Source organism: Balaenoptera acutorostrata, chromosome 10 (assembly GCF_949987535.1).
Source record: "Balaenoptera acutorostrata chromosome 10, mBalAcu1.1, whole genome shotgun sequence".
NCBI lineage: Eukaryota > Metazoa > Chordata > Mammalia > Artiodactyla > Balaenopteridae > Balaenoptera > Balaenoptera acutorostrata.
Genome location: NC_080073.1, coordinates 33,381,325 through 33,403,700, shown reverse-complemented (window position 1 = coordinate 33,403,700; position 22,376 = coordinate 33,381,325). Strand labels below are relative to the sequence as shown.

The following is a 22,376-nucleotide window of genomic DNA, read 5'->3' as shown; positions in this document are numbered from 1 at the left end:
CAATGCAGGGCACATGGATTCAAGCCCTGGTCCGGGAAGATCCCACATGAAGCGGAGCAACTAAGCCCATGCACCACAACTACTGAGCCCACGTGCCACAACTACTGAAGCCGGTGTGCCTAAAGCCCATGCTCCACAACAAGTGAAGCCACCGCAATGAAAAGCCTGCGCACTACAACGAAGAGTAGCCCCCACCCGCCTCAACCAGAGAAAAGCCCACGCACAGCAACAAAGACCCAATGCAGCCAAAAATAAAATAAATAAAAATAAAATAAAATAAAATATACTAGATGAAATCAACAGTAGATTAAATGATACAGAGGAATGGATCAGCAATCTGCAAGACAAAGTAGTGGAAATCACCCAACTGAACAGAAAAAAGAAATCAAAGAAATGAGGATAATTTGAGACAATATCAAGCATACTAACATTAGCCTTGTAGGAGTCCCAGAAGGAGAAGAGTTAAGAGGAAAGGGCAGAGAAATTATTTGAAGAAATAATAGCTGAAAGCTTCCCCAACCTGGGAAAGGAAACACATCCAAGTCCAGGAAGCAGAGACAGTCCCAAACAAGATGAGCCCAAAGAGGGCCACATCAAGACATATTGTATTTAAAATGGCAAAAATTAAAGTGAGAATCTTAAAAGCAGCAAGAGAAAAGGAATTAGTTATGTACAAGGGAACTCCCATAAGACTATCACCTGATGTTTCAACAGAAGCTTTGCAGATCAGAAGGGAGTGGCACAATATATCCAAAGTGATAAAAGGAAAAACCCTACAACCAAGAATACACTACTTGGCAAGGTTATCATTCAGATTTGTAGAAGAGATAAAAGGTTTTACAGATAAGCAAAACCTAAGAGTTTAGCACCACTAAACCAACTTTACAAGAAACGTTAAGTGGACTTCTTTAAGTGGAAAAGAAAAGGCTACAATTAGAAATATAAAAATTATGAAAGAAAAAATCTCACTGGTAAAAGCAAACATACAGTAAAGGTAGTAGATCAACCACTTATAAAGCTAGTAGGAAAGCAAAAAGACAAAAGTAGTAAAAACATCTATATCCACAATAAGTAGTTAAGTGATACACAAAATAAAAAGATATAAAATATGATGTCAGAAACATTAAATGTGGTTGGGGGGAACACAGGGTTGTTGGAACGCAGTCAAACTAAAGAGATCATCAACTTGAAATAACCCCATATATAAAAATTGTTTTATATGAACCTCATGGTGACCACAAACCAAAAAACTATAATAGAAACACACACAAAAAGAGAAAGGAATCCAAACACTTAAGATAGTCATCAAATCACAAGGGAAGAGAGCAAAATAAGTGTAAGAAAACTAAAAAGAATACAAAAACAACTAGAAAACAATCAACAAAATGGCAATAAGTATGTACCTATCAAGAATTACTTTAAATTGTAAATGGACTAAATTTGCCAATCAAAAGACATAGAGTGGCTGAATGGATAAAAACAAGACCCATCTATATGCTGCCTACAAGAGACTCACTTCAGAGCTAAATACACACAGACACTGAAAGTGAGGGGATGGAAAAAAGTATTCCATGCAAATGTAAACAAAAGGAAAGCTGGGGTAGCTATACTTATATCAGACAAAACAGACTTTAAAGCAAATATTGTAACAAGAGACAAAGAAGGGCATTACATAATGATAAAAGGATCAATCCAACAAGAAGATACATCAATTGTAAATATATATGCACTGAACATAGGAGCACCTAAATACATAAAGCAAATATTGACAGAGATAAAAAGAGAAATTGACAGTAATACAATAATTAGTAGGGAACTTTAACACCCCACTTACATCAATGGATAGATCATCCAGACAATCAGTAAGAAAACACCGATCTTAAATGATACATCAGATGGAATTAACAGACACAAAAAGAACATTTCATCCAAAAACAGCAGAAAAACATTCTTTTCAAGTGCACATGGAACATTCTCCAGGATAGATCACAGGCTAAGCCACAAAACAAATCTCAATGAATTTAAAAAGACTGAAATCATATCAAGCATGTTCTCTGACCACAATAGTATAAGATTAGAAATCAACTACAAGGAAAAAAACTGCAGAAAACACAAACACAAAACACTATGCTACTAAACAACCAGTGCATCCTGAAGCAATCAAAGAGGAAATCAAAAAATACCTGTAGATAAATGGAAATGAAAACACAATGATACAAAATGAATGGGTTGCAAAAGCAAATCTAAGAGGGAAATTTATAACAATACAGACCTACCTCAGGAAACAAGAAAAATTTCAGATAAACAATCTAACCTTATGCTTAAAGGAACTAGAAAAAGAACACACAACACTCAAAGTTAGTAGAAGGAAGGAAATAATAAAGATCAGAGCAGAAGCAAATGAAATAGAGACTACGAAAAAAATAGAAAAAAAATCAATAAAACTAAGAATTAGTTCTTAGAAAACATAAAATTGATAAAAATTGATAAACCTTTAGCCAGACTCATCAAGAAAAAAATGAAAGAGGACCAAATAAATAAAATCGGAAATGAAAGAGAGAGTGAGAGGCTTCGGCAGCCATGGCTCCCAACGTGCCCGCAGCCAAATGTGCCCAAGAGTGTCCTAAAGGCATCCGGTCTGTGCTGCTAGGGTCGCCCAGAACCAGCAAGGGTACCCAGGCACCCAAATTCGCTGAAAACTTCTGTGTCTGCCATTTGGCTACTGGAGACATTCTGAGGGCCATGGTGGCTTCTGGCTCAGAGCTGGGAAAAAAGCTGAAGGCAACTATGGATGCCAGGAAACTGGTGAGAGATGGAATGGTCGTGGAGCACATTGAGAAGAATTTGGAGACCCCTCCATGCAAAAATGGTTTTCTTCTAGATGGCTTCCCTTGAACTGTGAGGCAGGCAGAAATGCTTGATGACCTCATGGAAAAGAGGAAACAGAAGCTTGATTCTGTGACTGAATTCAGCATTCCAGACTCTCTGCTGATCTGGAGAATCACAGGATGACAGATTCACCCCCAGAGAGGCCATTCCTACCACAAGGAGTTCAACCTCCCAAAGGAGCCCATGAAAGATGATATCACAGGGGAACCCTTGGTCCACCGATCAGATGATAATGAGAAGGCCTTAAAAATCTGCCTGGAGGCCTACCACACTCAGACAACCCCACTGGTTTACTACAGTAAACGGGGGATCCACTCTGCCACTGATGCATCCCAGACCCCCGATGTCATGTTTGCAAGCATCCTAGCAGCCTTCTCCAAAGCTACATCCTAGTAACAGAAGGCCAAGGCTGCACCACTGCTCATCACTCCACGGCATGATCCCTGCTCTTAGATACTGGGCCGAGGGCAGGGGTGATCAGGGTAAGGATGGAGTGGGAGGAGTGGTGAGGGGTCAAGATGAGAATGGGAAGAGCAGCAGTGCTGTAGTGAAGCGATTTCTTTTACATGGAGTAGAAGTCTTAAAAAGTATAAGCAAAGGGAAAAATTAATTTTTTAAAACACTGATTGGAGGGTATAAATAGAAACAGGGAGAGGCAGTATTATTTCTAAGGAATCACGTTTTCATTTACTCCAGACTGGTGACAGTATTTTTTAAAGCCAGTGCCCTAAGACCTCAGCTTTTATCAGAAACTCATGCCAGCCCAGGAATGCAGGAAATCACACTGCTGTCCTGTCTGCCCTGTAACTTGGAATACGGCAGGAGTTAACTACTAACCCTGGTTCCCCATACCATGAGATCAAAAAGTCATCTCCCCATTTGAAAGAGATATGGAGTATGCACATGGGAGCAGTGCTCAGCACATCAGGTTTACTGGAGTCATGGGGCAGGTGGGGCAGGCTGGTCTCGCTCCCCTCCCGACTTATCACTGATTTACCAGCCCACCTGCTCTTGTGGGTAAGCTCTCGACAGCCACCCAGCATATGCCACATTCCTACACTCTTGCCTTCCTCCATCCATGTCATGTGAAAGACCCCTTTTTAATAAATGAGCAAGTGTCCTAAGCAACATTATCCAAAGACTGTCCTTTCCATCCTCAAATCCTGTGATTGGGATCACTCAACAGCACTGTGATGTATTATTTTCAATGAGGTGCCTTTCTTAACTGTCCAAATGATGCCTTGTTTGGCCCCTAAATCAATAAAGTATGTTAAAAAAAAAAAAAAAAAAGAAAGGAAGGAGGGAAGGGAGGGAGGGAGGAATGAAAGAGAAGTTACAACCAACACCACAGAAATCCAAAGGATTAAGAGACTACTATGAACAATCATATGCCAATAAAATGGATAACCTAGAAGAAGTGGATAAATTCCTAGAAACATACAATCTCCAAAGATGGCAACAGGAAGAAATAAAAAAATATGAACAGACAGATTACCAGTAATGAAACTGAATCAGTTACTTCTAAAAAAAACTCCCAAGAAACAAAAGTCGGGGCAAGACAGCTTCACAGGTGAATTCTACCAAGCATTTAAAGGTGAGCTGACACCTATCCTAGTCAAACTATTCCAAAATATTAAAGAGGAAGGAATGCTTCTGAACTCATTCTACAAGGCCAGCATCACTGTGATACCAAAAACAGACAAAGATTTTCACAAAAAAAGAAAAGTATAGGCCAATATCACTGCTGAACATAGATGTAAAAATCCTCAATGAAATATTAGCAAACAGAATTCAGCAGTACATTAAAAGGATCATACACCATAATCAAGAGGCATTTATCCCAGGGATGCAACAATGGCTTAATATCCTCAAATTAATCAATGTGATACACCACATTAACAAACTGAAGACTAAAAGTCATATGATCATCTCAATAGATGCAGAAAAAACTTATGACAAAATTCAACATCTATTTATGGTAACAACTCTCAACAAAGTGGGTATAGAGGGAACATACCTCAATGTAAGAAAGTCTATATATGACAAACCCACAGCTAACATCATACTCAATAGAGAAAAGCTGAAAGCATTCCCTTTAAGTGAGGAACAAGACAAGGATGCCCACTCTTGCCACTTTTATTCAACATAGTATCAGGAGTCTAAGTTAAGCAAGACACATAGTACTGAAAATCCTAGCCCCAGGAATCAGAAAAAGAAATAAAAGGAACCCAAATTACAAAGAAAGAAGTAAAACTGTCACTGTTTGCAGATGACATGATAATATATACAGAAAATCTTAAATCCAAAAAACTATGAGAATAAATGAATTCAGGAAAATTGCAGGATACAAAATATATAGAAATCTGTTGCATTTGTATTCATTAACAAACTATGAGAAAGAAAAAGTAATAAAACAATCTCGCTTACAATTGCATCAAAAAGAATAAAATACCTAGGAATAAACCTAAAAAAGGAGGTAAAAGATTTGTCCTTAGAAGACTGTGACACAGGGATGAAAGAAATTATGACACAAGCAGATGGAAAGATATGCTACACTCATGGACTGTATTGAATATTGTTAAAATGACCATACTATTCAAGGCAATCTACAGATTCAGTGCAATCCCTATCAAAATTCCAATGCATTTTTCAAAGAACTAGAACAAATAATCCTAAAATTTATATGGAAACACAAAAGACCCTGAAGAGCCAAAGCAATCTTGAGAAAGAAGAACAAAGTTAGAAGTATCATGCTCCCTAATTGCAAACTACATCTACAAAGCTACAGTAATCAAAACAGTATTATACTGATACAAGAACAGACATGTAAATCAATGGAACACAACAGAGAGTGCAGAAATAAACCCATGCTTATATGGTCAATTAATTTATGACAAAGGAAGCAAAAATATACAATGGGGAAAAGACAGCCTTGTAAATGATGTGGGGAAAACTGGACAGCTACATGCAAACTAATCAAACTGGACTACTTTCTCACACCATATACAAAAATAAACTCAAAAAGGATTGAAGGCTTAAGTAAGACCTGAAATCATAAAACTCCAAGAAGAAAATATAGGCAGTACACTATTTGACATCTATCTTAGCAATATTTTTTTTTGCTTTATCTCCTCAGACAAGGAAAACAAAAGCAAAAATAAGCAAATGGGACTACATTAAACTAAATGCTTCTGCACAGCAAAGGACACTACGAAGAGAACATAAACGGGACCTCCCTGGTGGCCCAGTGGGTAAAACTCTATGCTCCCAATGCAGGGGGACCGGGTTCGATCTCTGTTTGGGGAACTAAGAGTTCACATGCATGCTGCAACTAAGAGTCTGCGTGCCTCAACTAAGAAGCCCACATGCCACAACTAAAAAGCCCACATGCAGGGGGTTCCAAGATAGCAGAGGAGGAGGAGGACGGATGCATCAGGAATACATCTAAAGATGCAACAGGTCTCACAGAACACCGGCTAAACACTAGCAGAACACCCTGGACACCAGAAAGGACTATAAAGATCCCCGCATAACTGGGTAGGACAAAAGAAAGAAGGGAGAAGGAGGAGGAGAGGAAGAGAGACAGGACCTGCACCCTGGGGGGTGGAGGGGAGAAATGAAGCAGTGGAGAGATTCCCACATCTGGGGAAGCCCCCTCACCAACGGCAAAATAGGTTGGGACAGAAGGGAAACATTTGAGGCTGTCAGAGGAGGTTGAAGCAACCGATCTGTGGCAGACGGGACAGAGTGAAAACTACACAGATGATCCGTACCACAGTCCTGCAGGGCCCAGGCAGGGACGTGGGTCCACCAGTGCACACAGGGGCTGGGAGCTGGTGCATGGTGATTAGAGAGCAAACCCGGGGCGAGGACTGCTGTTGGCTGTGGGGAAATGGCCTGAGGGGACAGGAGGGAGGAAATCCACAACAGGGAATGCCTATGAAGGAAAACCAGACTGCGATGGAAGCAGGGCACTACTGCTGAGTCACACGGAGCCACCACCGTAGCCTCTGTCTCCCCTCAAACCGGCACCTGCAGCCGGGCAATAAAAAAAGTCCTACCAGGGCTGACTGTCACGCACCTGCCGCCGGGCGCTAAAAAAAACCCAGCCAGGGCTGGCCCTCGCACGCCTACCACCAGGCACTAGAAAAAGCCTGGCCAAGGCTGGCCTTCAGCAACTTCCACCAGGCGATAGAAAAGGCTTCCACTAGGGCCATATCTCTTGAGCCCATGGCCGCTGGCTTCCTTACACAACTGGCACCGCCAGGGCTCCCATGATCCAAGGAGCCATACCACCTCCACGCCCTGTCCTCACCAGGGCAGACCCAAGTGCTCCAGGGCAGCCTTGGTAGCAGACTCCTGTGGGTGGCCCACATGCAGAGGTGGGGATAAAACCACAGACGAGCCCCAGGGGTGGGGCGACTAAGGAAGAGGAGCGAAAATCTTTCCATCAGTTGCACAACCTGCAGGTTTAATTCCCGTGATCAGCTAGGTAGACCCTGCGTCTATGGAATATCTGAGTGGACGAGTGTTCCCACAAATGAAAACAGTCTAGCTCTGGCAGCTGTGGGCTTTGGGGGCAAGCACATGTGGGAATAGGGCCAGATCAGAGTCTAAGCTGTCCCCACAAGGCCCACAGCAGATCCAGAGACCAGCCTAGGCACTGGAGGGCCTCCTGGGGAGGCAGAGGTGGGCTGTGGCTCACAGCGGGGGCAAGGACACTGACAGCTGAGACCCCAGGAAAACATCATTACTACTATTATTTTTACTATGTTTTGATTCATTCTGTTGTTGGTTCTGTTTTTTGGGGGTTTTTTAAATTTTTATTTTCATGTAGTCCTTGGGGATTTTTTTTAACATATTTTTTATCTTTTTATATATTTCTATTTTTACTTTGCTTTTCTGTTCTTTTTTTTCTTTTTTTAATATATTTTTAATCTTTTACATTTCTAATTTTACTTTGCTCTTCTGTTGTCCTGTGGTTTTCTCCCCTTTTCCTTTTTTTTTTTTCCTTTTAATCACTTCTGTCTGTTTCTTTTGTTTTCTTTGCTTTATTCTCCAGTTGGCACTCTGCTTTGGTTTTGTTTTTTGTTTTGTGTTTTTGTTAGTTTTGTTTTTAATTGTTTGATTTCATTTTGGGGTTCTTTTGTCTGTGTGGTTGTTCTCTTCTTTTTTGTTTTCTTTGGTTCTGTTTTTGTTTCTTTTGGGTGTGTTTCTTTGTTTCTGTTCTTCCATCTTTGATTTTGCTTTTACCATCTGTCTGGGGTTTTGTTTGTCTTTTTTTCTTCTTCTTTAATCCCCTTTATTGCCATGACAAGTAGCTTGCAGGGTCCTGGCTCCCCGACCGGAAGTCGGGCCTGAGCCTCTTGGGTGGGAGCACTGAGTCCAGGATGCTGGACCACCAGAGAATTCCTGGCCCCAGGGAATATTAACAGTGAGAGCTCTCACAGAGGCCTCCATCCGAATCCAAGACCCAGTTCCACCCAACTGCCTGCAGCCCCCACCACTAGACACCTCATGCCAAACAACAAGCAAGACAGGAACACAAACCCACCCATCAGCAGACAGGCTGCCTAAAGTTATACTAAGCTCACAGAAAATCCAAAACACACCACCTGACACAGTCCTGCCCATCAGAGGGAAAAGACTCAGCTCCACCCTCCAGAACGCAGGCACCAGTCTCTCCCACCCAGAAGCCTACACAAGTCACTGGACCAACTTCACTCACTGGGGGCAGAGACCAGAAGCAAGAGGAACCACGACCCTGCAGCCTGGGGAAAGGATACCTCAAACACAGTAAGTTAGACAAAATGAGAAGACAGAGAAATATCTTGCAGATGAAGGAACAAGGTAAAAACCCAAAAAACCAAATAAATGAAGAGGAAATAGGCAATCTACCTGAAAAAGAATGAGTAATGATAGTAAAGATGATAAAAAAATCTCAGAAATAGAATGGAGGCATGGATGGAGAAGATGCAAGCAATGTTTAACAAGGACCTAGAAGAACTAAAGGACAAACAATCAGTGATGAACAACACAATAAATGAAATGAAAAATACACTAGAAGGTATCAACAGCAGAATAACTGAGGCAGAAGAACGGATGAGTGAGCTGGAAGATAGAATGGTGGAAATAACTGCCGAGGAGCAGAATAAAGAAAAAAGGATGAAAACAAATGAGGACAGTCTCAGAGACCTCTGGGAGAACATTAAGTGCAGTAACATTCGAATTATAGGGGTCCCAGAAGAAGAAGAGAAAAAGGGACTGAGAAAATATTTGAAGAGATTATAATCAAAAACTTCCTTAACATGGGAAAGGAAATAGTCAATCAAGTCCAGGAAGCACAGAGAGTCCTATACAGGATAAACCCAAGGAGAAACACGCCAAGACACTTATTAATCAAACTAACAAAAACTAAACACAAAGAAAAAATATTAAAAGCACCAAGGGAAAAACAACAAAGAACATACAAGCGAATTCTCATAAGGTTAACAGCTGATCTTTCAGCAGAAACTCTGCAGGCCAGAAGGAAGTGCAGGATATATTTAAAGTGATGAAAGGGGAAAAACTACAACCAAGATTACTCTATCCAGCAAGGATCTCGCTCAGATTTGATGGAGAAATCAAAAGCTTTTCAATCAAGCAAAAGTTACAAGTATTCAGCACCACCAAACCAGCTTTACAACAAATGCTAAAGGAACTTCTCTAGGCAGGAAACACAAGAGAAGGAAAAGACATACAAAAACAAACCCAAAACAATTAAGACTATGGTAATAAGAACATACATATCAGTAGTTACCTTAAATGTAAATGGATTAAATGCACCAACCAAAAGACACAGACTGGCTGAATGGATACAAAAACAAGACCCATATATATCCTGTCTACAAGAGACCCACTTCAGATCTAGGGACACATACAGACTGAAAGTGAGGGGATGGAAAAAGATATTCCATGCAAATGGAAATCAAAAGAAATCTGGAGTAGCAACACTTATATCAGACACAATAGACTTTAAAGAATGTTACGAGAGACAAGGAAGTACACTACATAATGATTAAGGCATCAATCCAAGAGGAAGACATAACAATTGTAAATATTTATTCACCCAACATAGGAGCACCTGAATACATAAGGCAAATGCTAACAGCCATAAAAGGGGAAATCAACAGTAACACAATAATAGTGGGGGACTTTAACACCCCACTTACACCAATGGACAGATAATCCAGAAAGAAAATTAATAAGGAAACACAAGCCTTAAATGAGACATCAGACCAGATGGACTTAATTGATATCTTCAGGACATTCCATCCAAAAGCAGCAGAACACACTTTCTTCTCAAGTGCCCATGGAATATTCTCCAGGACAGATCATATCTTGGGTCACAAATAAAGCCTCAGTAAATTTAAGAAAATCAAAATTGTATCAAGTATCTTTTCTGACCACAACGCTATGAGATTAGATATCAATTACGGGGAAAAAAAAACCTGTAGAAAACACAAACACATGGAGGCTAAACCATACGCTACAAGATAACCAAGAGATCACTGAAAAAAATCAAAGAGGAAATCAAAAAAAATACATAGAAACAAATGACAACAAAAACACTATGACCCAAAACCTATGTGATGCAGCAAAAGCAGTTCTAAGAGGGAAATTTATAGCAATACAATCCTACCTCAAGACACAAGAAAAATCTCAAACAACCTAACCTTACACCTAAAGCAATTAGAGAAAGAACAACAACAACAACAACAACAACAAAAACCCAAAGTTAGTAGAAGGAAAGAAATCATACAGACCAGAGCAGAAACTAATGAAAAACAAATGAAGAAAACAATAGCAAAGATCAATAAAACTAAAAGCTGGTTCTTTGAGAACATAAACGAAATTGATAAACCATTAGCCAGCCTCATCAAGAAAAAAAGGGAGAAGACTCAAATTAATAAAATTAGAAATGAAAAAGGAGAAGTTACAACTGACACCGCAGAAATACAAAGGATCATAAGAGACTACCATAAGCAACTATATGCCAATAAGATGGACAACTTGGAAGAAATGGACAAATTCTTATAAAAGTACAACCTTCCAAGACTGAACCAGGAAGAAATAGAAAATATGAACAGACCAATCACAAGCACTGAAATTGAAACTGTGATTAAATATCTTCCAACAAACAAAAGTCCAGGACCAGATGGATTCACTGGCGAATTCTATCAAACATTTAAAGAAGAGCTAACACCTATCGTCAAACTCTTCCAAAAAATTGCAGAGGGAAGAACACTCCCAAACTCATTCTACGAGGCCACCATCACCCTGATACCAAAACCAAAAATATCACAAAAAAAGAAAACAGTGCAGGCCAATGTCACTGATGAACACAGATGCAAAAATCCTCAACAAAATACTAGCAAACAGAATCCAACAACACATTAAAAGGATCACACATCATGATCAAGTGGGATTTATCCCAGGGATGCAAAGATTCTTCAGTACATGCAAATCAATCAATGTGACACACCATATGAATACACTGAAGGATAAAAACCATATGATAATCTCAGTACATGGAAAAAGCTTTCAACAAAATTCAACTCCCATCTATGATAAAAACTCTCCAGAAAGTGGGCATAGAGGGAACCTACCTCAACACAATAAAGGCCATATATGACAAACCCACAGCAAACATCATTCTCAATGGTGAAAAACTGAAACCATTTCCTCTAAGATCAGGAACAAAACAAGGGTCCCACTCTCACCACTATTATTCAACATAGTTTTGGAAGTCCTAGCCATGGCAATCAGAGAAGAAAAAGAAATAAAAGGAATACAAATTGGAAAAGAAGTAAAACTGTCAGTGTTTGCAGATGACATGATACTATACATAGAAAATCCTAAAGATGCCACCAGAAAACTACTAGAGCTAATCAATGAATTTGGTAAAATAGCAGGATACAAAATTAATGCACAGAAATCTCTAACATTCATATACACTAACAACGAAAGATCAGAAAGGGAAATTAAGGAAACAATTCCAGTTATCACTGCAACAAAAAGAATAAAATACCTAGGAATAACCTACCTAAGGAGGCAAAAGACCTGTATTCAGAAAACTGTAAGACACTGATGAAAGAAATAAAGGATGACACAAACAGATGGAGAGATGTACCATATCCTTAGATTGGAAGAATTAATATTCTGAAAATGACTATACTATCCAAAGCAATCTACAGATTCAATGCACTCCTATCAAATTACCAATGGCATTTTTCACAGAACTAGAACAAAAAATTTTACAATTTGTATGGAAACACAGAAGACCCCAAATAGCCAAAGCCATCTTGAGAAAGAAAAATGGAGCTGGAGGAATCGGGCTCCCTGACTTCAGACTATACTACAAAGCTACAGTAATCAAGACAGTATGGTACTGGCACAAAAGCAGAAATATAGATCAGTGGAACAGGACAGAAAGCCCAGAGATAAAACCACGCACATACAGTCACCTTATCTTTGACAAAAGAGGCAAGAATATACAATGGAGAAAAGACAGCCTCTTCAATGAGTGGTGCTGGGAAAACTGGACAGCTACATGTAAAAGAATGAAATTAGAACATTTCCTAATACCAAAACAAAACTCAAAAATAAACTCAAAATGGATTAAAGACCTAAATAAAAGGCCAGACACTATAAAACTCTTAGAAGAAAACATAGGCAGAACACTCTTTGACATAAATCTCAGCAAGATCCTTTTTGACCCACCTCCTAGAGTAATGAAAATAAAAACAAAAATAAATAAATGGGACCTAATTAAACTTAAAAGCTTTTGCACAGCAAAGGAAACCATAAACAAGACGAAAAGACAACCCTCAGAACGGGAGAAAATATTTGCAAACAGAGAAAGGATTAATTTCCAAAATATACAAGAAGCTCATGCAGCTCAATAACAAAAAAAACAAACAACCCAATCAAAAAATGGGCAGAATGGAACTGCCTGGTGGCACAGTGGTTAAGAATCCGCCTGCCAATGCAGGGGACACGGGTTTGATCCCTGGTTGAGGACGATCCCACATGCCACGGAGTAACTAAGCCTGTGTGCCACACTACTGAGCCTGAACTCTAGAGCCCATGAGCCGCAACTACTGAGCCTGCGTACCACAACTACTGAAGCTCACACGCCTAGAGCCCATGCTCCACAGCAAGAGAAGCCACCGCAGTGAAGAGTAGCCCCACTCGACTCAACTAGAGAAAGCCTGCACACAGCAATGAAGACCCAATGCAGCCAAAAATGAAAATAAGTAAATAAAAATAAATTTTTTGGGCTTCCCTGGTGGCGCAGTGGTTGGGAATCTGCCTGCTAATGCAGGGGACACGGGTTCGAGCCCTGGTCTGGGAAGATCCCACATGCCGCGGAGCAGCTGGGCCCGTGAGCCACAATTGCTGAGCCTGCGCGTCTGGAGCCTGTGCCCCGCGACGGGAGGGGCCGCGATAGAGAAAGGCCCGCGCACCGCGATGAAGAGCGGTCCCCGCACCGCGATGAAGAGTGGCCCCCGCTTGCCGCAACTGGAGAAAGCCCTCGCACGAACCGAAGACCCAACACAGCCAAAAATAAATAAATAAATAAATAAATAAGAAAATCCTTTAAAAAAAAAATAAATAAATAAATAATTTTTTTAAATGGGCAGAAGACCTAAATAGACATTTCTCTAAATAAGACCTAGAGATGGCCAACAAACACATGAAAAGATGTTCAACATCACTAATAAATGCAAATCAAAACCACAATGAGGTATCACCTCACACCAGTCAGAATGGCCATCATCAAAAAATCTACAAACAGTAAGTGCTGGAGACGGTGTAGAAAAAAGGGAACCCTCTTGCACTGTTGGTGGGAATGTAAATTGATACAGCCACTGTGGAGAACAGTATGGAGGTTCCTTAAAAATCTAAAAACAGAACTACATTATGACCCAGCAATCCCACTACTGGGCATTATACCCTGAGAAAAACATAATTCAAAAAGATACATGTACCACAATGCTCACCGCAGCACTATTTACAATAGCCAGGACACAGCAGCAACCTAAATGTCCATCGACAGATGGATGGATAAAGAAGATGTGGCACATATATACAATGGAATATTACTCAGCCATGAAAAGGAATGAAATTGAGTTATTTGTAGTGAGATGGATGGAACTAGAGTCTGTCATACAGAGTGAAGTAAGTCAGAAAGAGAAAAACAAATACTGTATGCTAACACATATATATGGAATCTAAAATAACGGTACTGATGAACCTAGTGGCAGGGCAGGAATAAAGGCGCAGGCATAGAGAATGGACTTGAGGACACAGGGGCAGAAGAGGAAGCTGGGAGAAGTGAGAGAGTAGCACTGACATATACACACTAGCGAATGTAAAATGGATGGCTAATGGGCAGCTGCTGCATAGCACAGGGAGATCAGCTCGGTGCTTCATGACCACCTAGAGGGGTGGGATAGGGAGGGTGGGAGGGAGGCTCAAGAGGGAGGGGATATGGGGATATATATACGTATAGCTAATTTACTTTGTTGTACAGCAGAAACTAACACAACATTGTAAAGCAATTATACTCCAATAAACACGTGAAAAAAAAAAAGACACATGCACCCCAATGTGCACTGAAGTGCTATTTACAATAGCTAGGACATGGAAACAACCCAAATGTCCATTAACAGAGGAATGGATAAAGAAGATGTGATACATATATACAATAGAATATTACTCAGCCATAAAAAGGAACGAAATTGTGTCATTTGTAGTCAGGTGGATGGACCTAGAATCTGTCAGAGTGAAGTAAGTCAGAAAAAGGAAAAACATATATCGTATATTAACGCATATATATGGAATCTAGAAAAATTATACTGATGAACCTATTTGCAGTGCAGGAGAAGAGGCACAGATGTAGAGAATGGAGTTGTGGACACAGGGTGGGAAGGAGAGGGTGGGATGAATTGAGAGAGTAGCACTGACATATATACGCTATCATGTGTAAAATAGATAGCTAGTGGGAGCTGCTATATAGCACAGGGAGCTCAGCTCGGTGCTCTGTGATGACCTAGAGGTGGGATGGGTGGTGGGAGGCTCCAGAGGGAGGGGATATATGTATACATATAGCTGATTCACTTTGTTCTACAGCAGAAACTAACACAATATTGTAAAGCAATTATACTCTAATTAAAAAAAAAAAAAAGCCCACATGCTGCACCGAAGATCCCATGTGCCACAACTAAGACCCAGCACGGTCAAAATAAATAATACATAAACAAATAACTATTAAAAAAAAAAAAAAGAAAACATAAAGGCTGCCTACTGAATGGGAGAAGATATTTGTACATGATATATCTGATAAGGGATTAATATCCAAAATATACAAAGAACTCATACAATCCAACATCGAAAAAACAACCTGATTTAAAAATGGGCAGAGGACCTGAATAGAAGTTTTTCCAAAGAAGACAGGCAGATGGCCAACAGACACATGAAAAGATACTCAACATCACTAACCATCAGAGAAATACAAATCAAAACCATAAGGAGGTATCACCTCACTCCTGTCAGAATGGCTATCAACAAAAAGAAAACAAATAAGTGTTGGTGAGAATGTGAAGAAAAGGAAACCCTTGTGCACTGTTGGTGGAATTGTAAACTGAGGCAGCCACTGTGGAAAACGATATGGAGGTCCCTCAAAAAATTAAAAACAGAACTGCCATATGATCCAGCAATTTTACTTTTGGATATCTACCCCCCCACACACACAAAAAAAGCAAAAACACTAATTCAAAAAGATATATACACCCCAACGTTCACTGCAACTTTATTTACGATAGTCAGGATATGAAAGCAACCTGTGTCCATCAATAGATGAATGGATAAAGAAGATCTGGTATAAATATACAACGGAATGTTAGCCAAAAAAAGTGAAATCTTGCCATTTGCAACAACATGGATGGACCTGGAAGGTATTGTGCTAAGTGAAATAAGTCATACAGAGATGATCTCATACGATCTCACTTATATGTGGAATCTAAAAAACAAAGCAAACAAAAAGAGACATAGATACAGAGAATATGGTTGCCAGAGGGGAGGTGGGTAGGAGTAGAAGTGAAACAGGTGAAGGGAATTAAAAAGCACAGACCTCCAGCTATAAAATAAGCCACAGGGATATAGTACACAGCAAAAGGAATATGATCAATAATATTGTAATAGCTTTGTATGAGGACAGATGGTTACCAGATTTATTGTGGTGATCATTTCATAGTGTATGCAAATGTCAAATTACTATGTAGTACACCTGAAACCGAATATCATATTGTGCTATATCTTATTTTTTTTTTTTTTTAAAGCAGATAGCAACCACTGAGGTTCAATTTATTTTTATTTATTTATTGATTAATTGATTGATTGATTGATTGCTATGTTGGGTCCTCGTTTCTGTGCTAGGGCTCTCCCCAGCTGTGGCAAGCGGGGGCCACTCTTCATCACGGTGCGCGGGCCTCTCACTACCGCGGCCTCTCCCGTTGCGGAGCACAGGCTCCAGACGCGCATGCTCAGTAATTGTGGCTCACGGGCCCAGCCGCTCCACGGCATGTGGGATCTTCCCAGACCAGGGCTCGAACCCGTGTCCCCTGCATTAGCAGGCAGACTCTCAACCACTGCGCCACCAGGGAAGCCCTATATCTTATTTTTTAAAAAAAGAAAGAAAATTAAGCCTAAGCCTGCAGGAGCTCTGGGGAGTCCACTCTGCCCCAGAATTTACCCCACTTGACTCCAGGAAGCTGGGCTTCTGAAACTCTGCTCTAGTTAGTCACTGCGTGGGGGCTGCCTGGACACTTCTGGACAGGAGGAAGTTCGGCAACTCTAGCCACATGAAGGCACACCTCTAGGAAAGACCACAGGTATGAGTCTTGGCAGCAGCACCCACAGCTACTGGAAGATGCGCACACCTGCCCAGTAAATGGGAGGCCAGGGGGTCTGAGCCAGGCAAAATTAGCATCTGCTCTAGTTCATGATTCAGAGGTCGTGCACAGAACTCCAGCTTTGGTGTGAACCAGCACGGAGTGAGTAGGGTTGGATTCCATTTCTTCTATTCTAGATAATTGGCTTTACAACTTTCATTTTAACAGTAAAAGTTTGTTTTGTTCCCAAACAAAATTCTACATCACACACAGACACACAGACGATAAAACTGAGCATCTAGTATATTTCAGACAGTGTGACAGATCCTAGAGATAGGGAGGAAGTAAAACAGATTTGTCCCTGCCATCATGAGGCTTACTGTCTGGTAGGAGAGACAGAAGAAATAGGAAAAGAAACAAATTAAAAACTGCAAATATATACAGAAGATAAGTGCTGTACAAACAACAGCGATAAATGGATGCTGAGATGGAGATAATGGGGGAGGGAAATTTATGATCCAGAGCCATGCTGAACATGCGGTCAAATTTCTAATTCTTTAGCTCTGAACTGTAGTATCAGTTAAGGTACTTTATTTTTCCCTGTTATCATCCCCCTTAACTTTTTTTTTTTTTTTAACATCTTTACTGGAGTATAATTGCTTTACAATGGTGTGTTAGTTTCTGCTTTATAACAAAGTGAATCAGCTATACATATACATATATCCCCATATCTCCTCCCTCTTGCGTCTCCCTCCCTCCCACCCTCCCTATCCCACCCCTCTAGGTGGTCACAAAGCACTGAGCTGATCTCCCTGTGCTATGCGGCTGCTTCCCACTAGCTACCCCTTAACTTTAATCTAGTGATCAGGGAAGAACTCCCAGAGTGGGAAACATTCAAGCTAAGACCTGGAGGATATGAGCAGGAGCCAGCCATGCAAACACCTGTTGGGAGAGTGGTTCAAGTAGAGAACAAAGAAGTGGAAAAAAGTGGATCTATTGTGACTGATGGGGTGGGAGGAGAGGAGAGGCCTGGAGCCCACCCACTCCATTGCAGGGATCCCTAAAGCACCTTCTGGGAACTCCAGGCCTCCTTAAAACGTCATTTGAGAGCCATAATTCTGGGTATCATACTTCTGGTCACAGATTCTAAAACTGGATTGAAGAAAGTCACTGGCTTTCTGTCCAGTTACCCTCAGGGACCACCCAACCATCATTCCACATTCTTGGATCTTTATACACTTTTTGTCATGACCCTTTCTGTCCAGTTACCCTCAGGGACCACCCAACCATCATTCCACATTCTTGGATCTTTATACACTTTTTGTCATGTCCCTTTCTTTCTCAAGTACTTGGAGAAGGTGTGGGGGAGGGTGGGTCTGGCTGCTTCACAGCTCCAACCAGAGGGCCCATTTTAGAGATGCCAGCAGGGGATGGCATATGAATCAACAGCGTGTTCCCTGCACACCCCCACGGTCCAGATGGCTGCACGTCACAGGAGGAGAGGGCGGCTCCTACGCAGAAGACTTCCCTGGCTGGAAACACACGCCATACTTTGGACCATGAAGGGAACACACTGTGGTAATGGTGGTGACATTTTTACAAAAAAAGGACACAGTTTTTCTTTTCAAACAGATTTTCATTTCAAACACCCATCTGTAGTAAAACCTTATAGTGTAAGATACTGAGGGCCCACAGAATCGGAAAGCACCACAGGAACTAGCTGGTGCGGCTTCTCACTCACAGTGTGAATCTCTTCCTATCCCTGATGTGGGTCACTGAGCTGAAGTTTGAAAATTTTACCTCTGGGCAGTCACAACTCCACGAAGCAACTCTGATGGTTGGAAAGTTTTCTTTACATATGTTAACTCAAAATCTGCTCCCTCTAACTCTCCTCCATCTGGTCTGGTTCTTCATTACACAGAATTTAATAACACCCATGCTGGCCATTCATCGAGGTCTTGACATGTCCCAAGCATTGTGCTAAGTACATGACATAAAATACCTCATCTCACCCTCAACCCAAACTTGGGAGATAAGCACAATCTTATCCCCACTTGTCATGAGGAAACCCAAGCCTCAGAGAGGATAATGGAGCAACCCAAGATCAGACCACTGAGAAGCAAAGCTGAGATTCTGACCCACAGCTATCATTCTTTAAAAGCTCAGCCAACTCTTGACATGCAATCTCCACAGAACAAACCTAGCTCCTTTTCATAAGAAGGCAGCCCAAGTATGGGAAGCCAGGCCACATCTATCTCTTATGGAATTTTCTTCTCTACCTGAAATATCTCCAGGTCCTTTGGCCATTCTTGGTAGAACATAAGAGCCCAAATAAGAACCACCCTGATGACCCTTCTCTGGAAAAGCTCCAGCTTCTAATCTCATTCCTAAAACATGGTGCCAAGAACTGGCCATTCCACACGCAAGCAATCTGACAATGGCAGAGTCCATCCATCCTTACCCATCTTCTAAAGCAGCCAAAAATCAGTCAGCCATTTCAGCCACTGTGAGCTGTTTTGCATCAAGCAAAGATGCTCCTGAATCAGAAATGGTGTGGCATTGTCCTGTGTGGGACAAGGTAGGCTCACATGAATGAGCCCAGGGCCAATCCCCACCCCCCCAAGAGAAGTGCCCTATACACAGGTGTTCCTTGGCTTCCCCTGTGGGACTTGCAAACATTTGGCTTTCAGGCATCACAGATGGAGCCTTTTAAACCACCATGCATGCACTCAATCAGAATTTTAGGGTTTCAGATGGTGAACAAAACCTGTTGGTGCTGCTTGCAAGTCAACCCTAAATCTGCTCAAAATCCTCACCATCGAGTCTTTCTCTGCAGCAGATTCTGTGCAACTCTAGAATGTTTTATTGCATTTGCCTTTTTTATTGTATTAAAACTAGTGGAAAACTGAAACAAAAGGACTGACATAAGTGACAACAGGCACAAATCAAAGAACTGAGGCAGGTGGCATTAGTGCACATCACAAAATGGCTCATCTCTAGCATGAATCTGACACTTTAGCCAGGCAACTACCTTTCAAGTATGAGGCTGAGTAACAAAATTATTAATACTGCCAGAGATTCCTAATGACTATACCTTAAAAAAAAAATTTGAAATTTTAGAATTTTTTTCATATCTCTAAGAACAGTAGTCTCTTCCTCCTGGAAAACATATAAATAACTGATTTCTGGACATCTGATTTGCAAACACTTCAGGCTTTACCACCAACCAGCTGTAAAATCTCAGATAGGATGGAGACCTCTCTGTGCCTCATGGCCTCGTCTATAAATGGGACCAAGAACTGCACCCGTCCCATTTGTTACAAGGATGAAATAAGCTAACAGGTATAAAGCCAGTATGCAGTGGTGCCTAGAAGGGTACCTGGAACATAGTTCAATAAATGTTGGCTATTTAACATTTATTTAATGGTGCGACCCACTCCTCATGACCATCTGGAGTTCGGAGGGCATTAGGACAAGCCAATGCAGGGAGGGCAGGAAAGGCAGGAAGCTGGAAAAGGGGCATGCACCCTGGGAGGGGACAGGAATGGTCACAAGAATAGGATGCCCCCAAGATGGCAGATGGTCCCTTTGGAAAAGTGTAACAGGTGAGAAGCAGCCTAGGCAGAAAGGCAATGATGGGTCACATGTGGAGTTCATTCACAGGCAGAGCTGGTAAATGGGAGGCCCTTGCAGAGGCCTTGTTGAGCAAGCTGGCAGCAAGGTGAAACCAAGAGGCAAGTTGTGGTCCTCAGGAGGTCCAGAGGAAAAAACCCAGGTCCCAGTCTAAGAGCTACACAGCAAACTGTCTGAGGGCACACTCTGAGTAGTTACCTAACCCCTAGCACACAGCACACCCTCTAGCACATGGCCAAAACAAGAGCACCTAACATCCATTACCAATCACCTCTCTCACACAGCCCTCAACCACAACTCCCCAAAGTCCTGTGATTATCCTCACTTTACAGATGAGGGGTCTAAGGCCCAGAGGGATAAAATGACTAGGCTAAGTGCTCAGATAAGGGAGAGACAGATGGATGGATAGATGAAGTAAATTGACAACATGGTCTCAAACCTAAGACAGAAGGCATTTCCCAGAAAGAAGCTACACATCACCCTCTGATTTCATGCCCCACCATAACCGCCCTCATATCCCGCCATTACGGTCACATTCATCCATCCACACTCCCCCCAACATAGTCCCCAGGTTGTCCCTTCTATCATACACCCTTCATTCATTGCAGTCTCTCAAAGGCAGAGTTCAAATCCCATGTACCGCAGGAGGCTACACACACACACACACACACACACACACACACACACGTATTAATTCTTCCTTCTTGTCCTGCACTTTGCTTTTATTTCCATTAGAATGCAGATAACAATAGCTAACATTTTAGAGTAGTTTCCATGTACTAGGTACTGTGCTAAACTGTACATGTTCTGTCCTTCAATCTTCAGAATTTTTTCCATTTCACAGGCAAGGAAAGCGAGGAACTGAGCGGCCTACAATAATACGGTTCAGATTCAATTCCTTGCCTGTGCTCTTAGCCATTATTACCTAGCTCTCTGCAATACTCTTTCTGCATGTGTACGTATATGTCTTCCGTGGGGCTCTGGGAAAGTGCAGCAGAAGGTGGCCTCCCAATCCCCAACGTAACTCCACAGTGCCTGCCCACTGCTGATACTCACCACTGTTTGCTAAGTCTAGTTGACTTCCTTAACTTGAGGAGTTCAAGGAAGGTGGATCATCGGGAGCTATTTTGATAACTGAGGAAATGGGGGCTGGCAGAGAAGGGGGGCCATGAGCATGGAGAGGAGAGGGACAATGTGAGGGACGAGCAAGCCACACTGACGTATCCAGAAAAATAACAACAGCTGCTGTTTACTGAACCCCAACTCGGGCAGGCCCCATGCCAACTGCTGACAGGCATTACTGTATTTCTAATCCTCACAGGGTAACCGGCATTATGCCCATTTTAAAATGCAGATCTGGAAACTGAGGCACTCACCTGAAGTACCCAGCTTGGAGCAAAGGAGACAGGCCTTGAACTGACACTTAACTCTGATGTCCGCATGTCCCACTACAGCTGGTAAGCAGCTTTGGGTGGAGGGGGCATACGTTTAAAAAAAAAATGCTGATCATAAGAGCCACCTCCAAAAGTGGTGAGTGGTTTTGGGAGGGTTTTGGTTGGGGGGGTGGGGGGCGGGGTTCACATAATGCTTGGGGGAAAAGTGAAATTTACCTGTAATCCCAGTATCAGAGATGACTGCCATCAACAGTCTGCCATAAACTTGCTTTCCAGACCTGTTCTCCATGAATGTGTATAAATGTGATATGTTGGGAGGGCGGTGTGTTTTCTTTAATTAAAACAGGACAGCACTATACATTGTGGGAAATACTAGAAAAGGTAAAGTATATTAAAAATACAGCCCATCCTCAAAGGAGTCTAGACAACCACATCCAGTCAGGCAGTTCCCATCTAAATTCACTGCTGAGTGACAAGACAGATGACTTCCCTCCTTCCTTGCTTAAGACTAAAACTTCTTGAG

At 41.6% G+C, this 22,376-nt stretch overlaps 1 protein-coding gene and 1 pseudogene across 4 annotated transcripts in view; one reads left to right on the top strand and one right to left on the bottom strand.

The window, feature by feature from the left end:
• ERC2 (ELKS/RAB6-interacting/CAST family member 2) overlaps positions 1-22,376 on the bottom strand; it is a 974,163-nt gene that overhangs the window by 699,748 nt on the left and 252,039 nt on the right. The window lies entirely within an intron of this gene.
• Positions 2,581-3,282, top strand: LOC103007339 (adenylate kinase 2, mitochondrial-like; annotated as a pseudogene).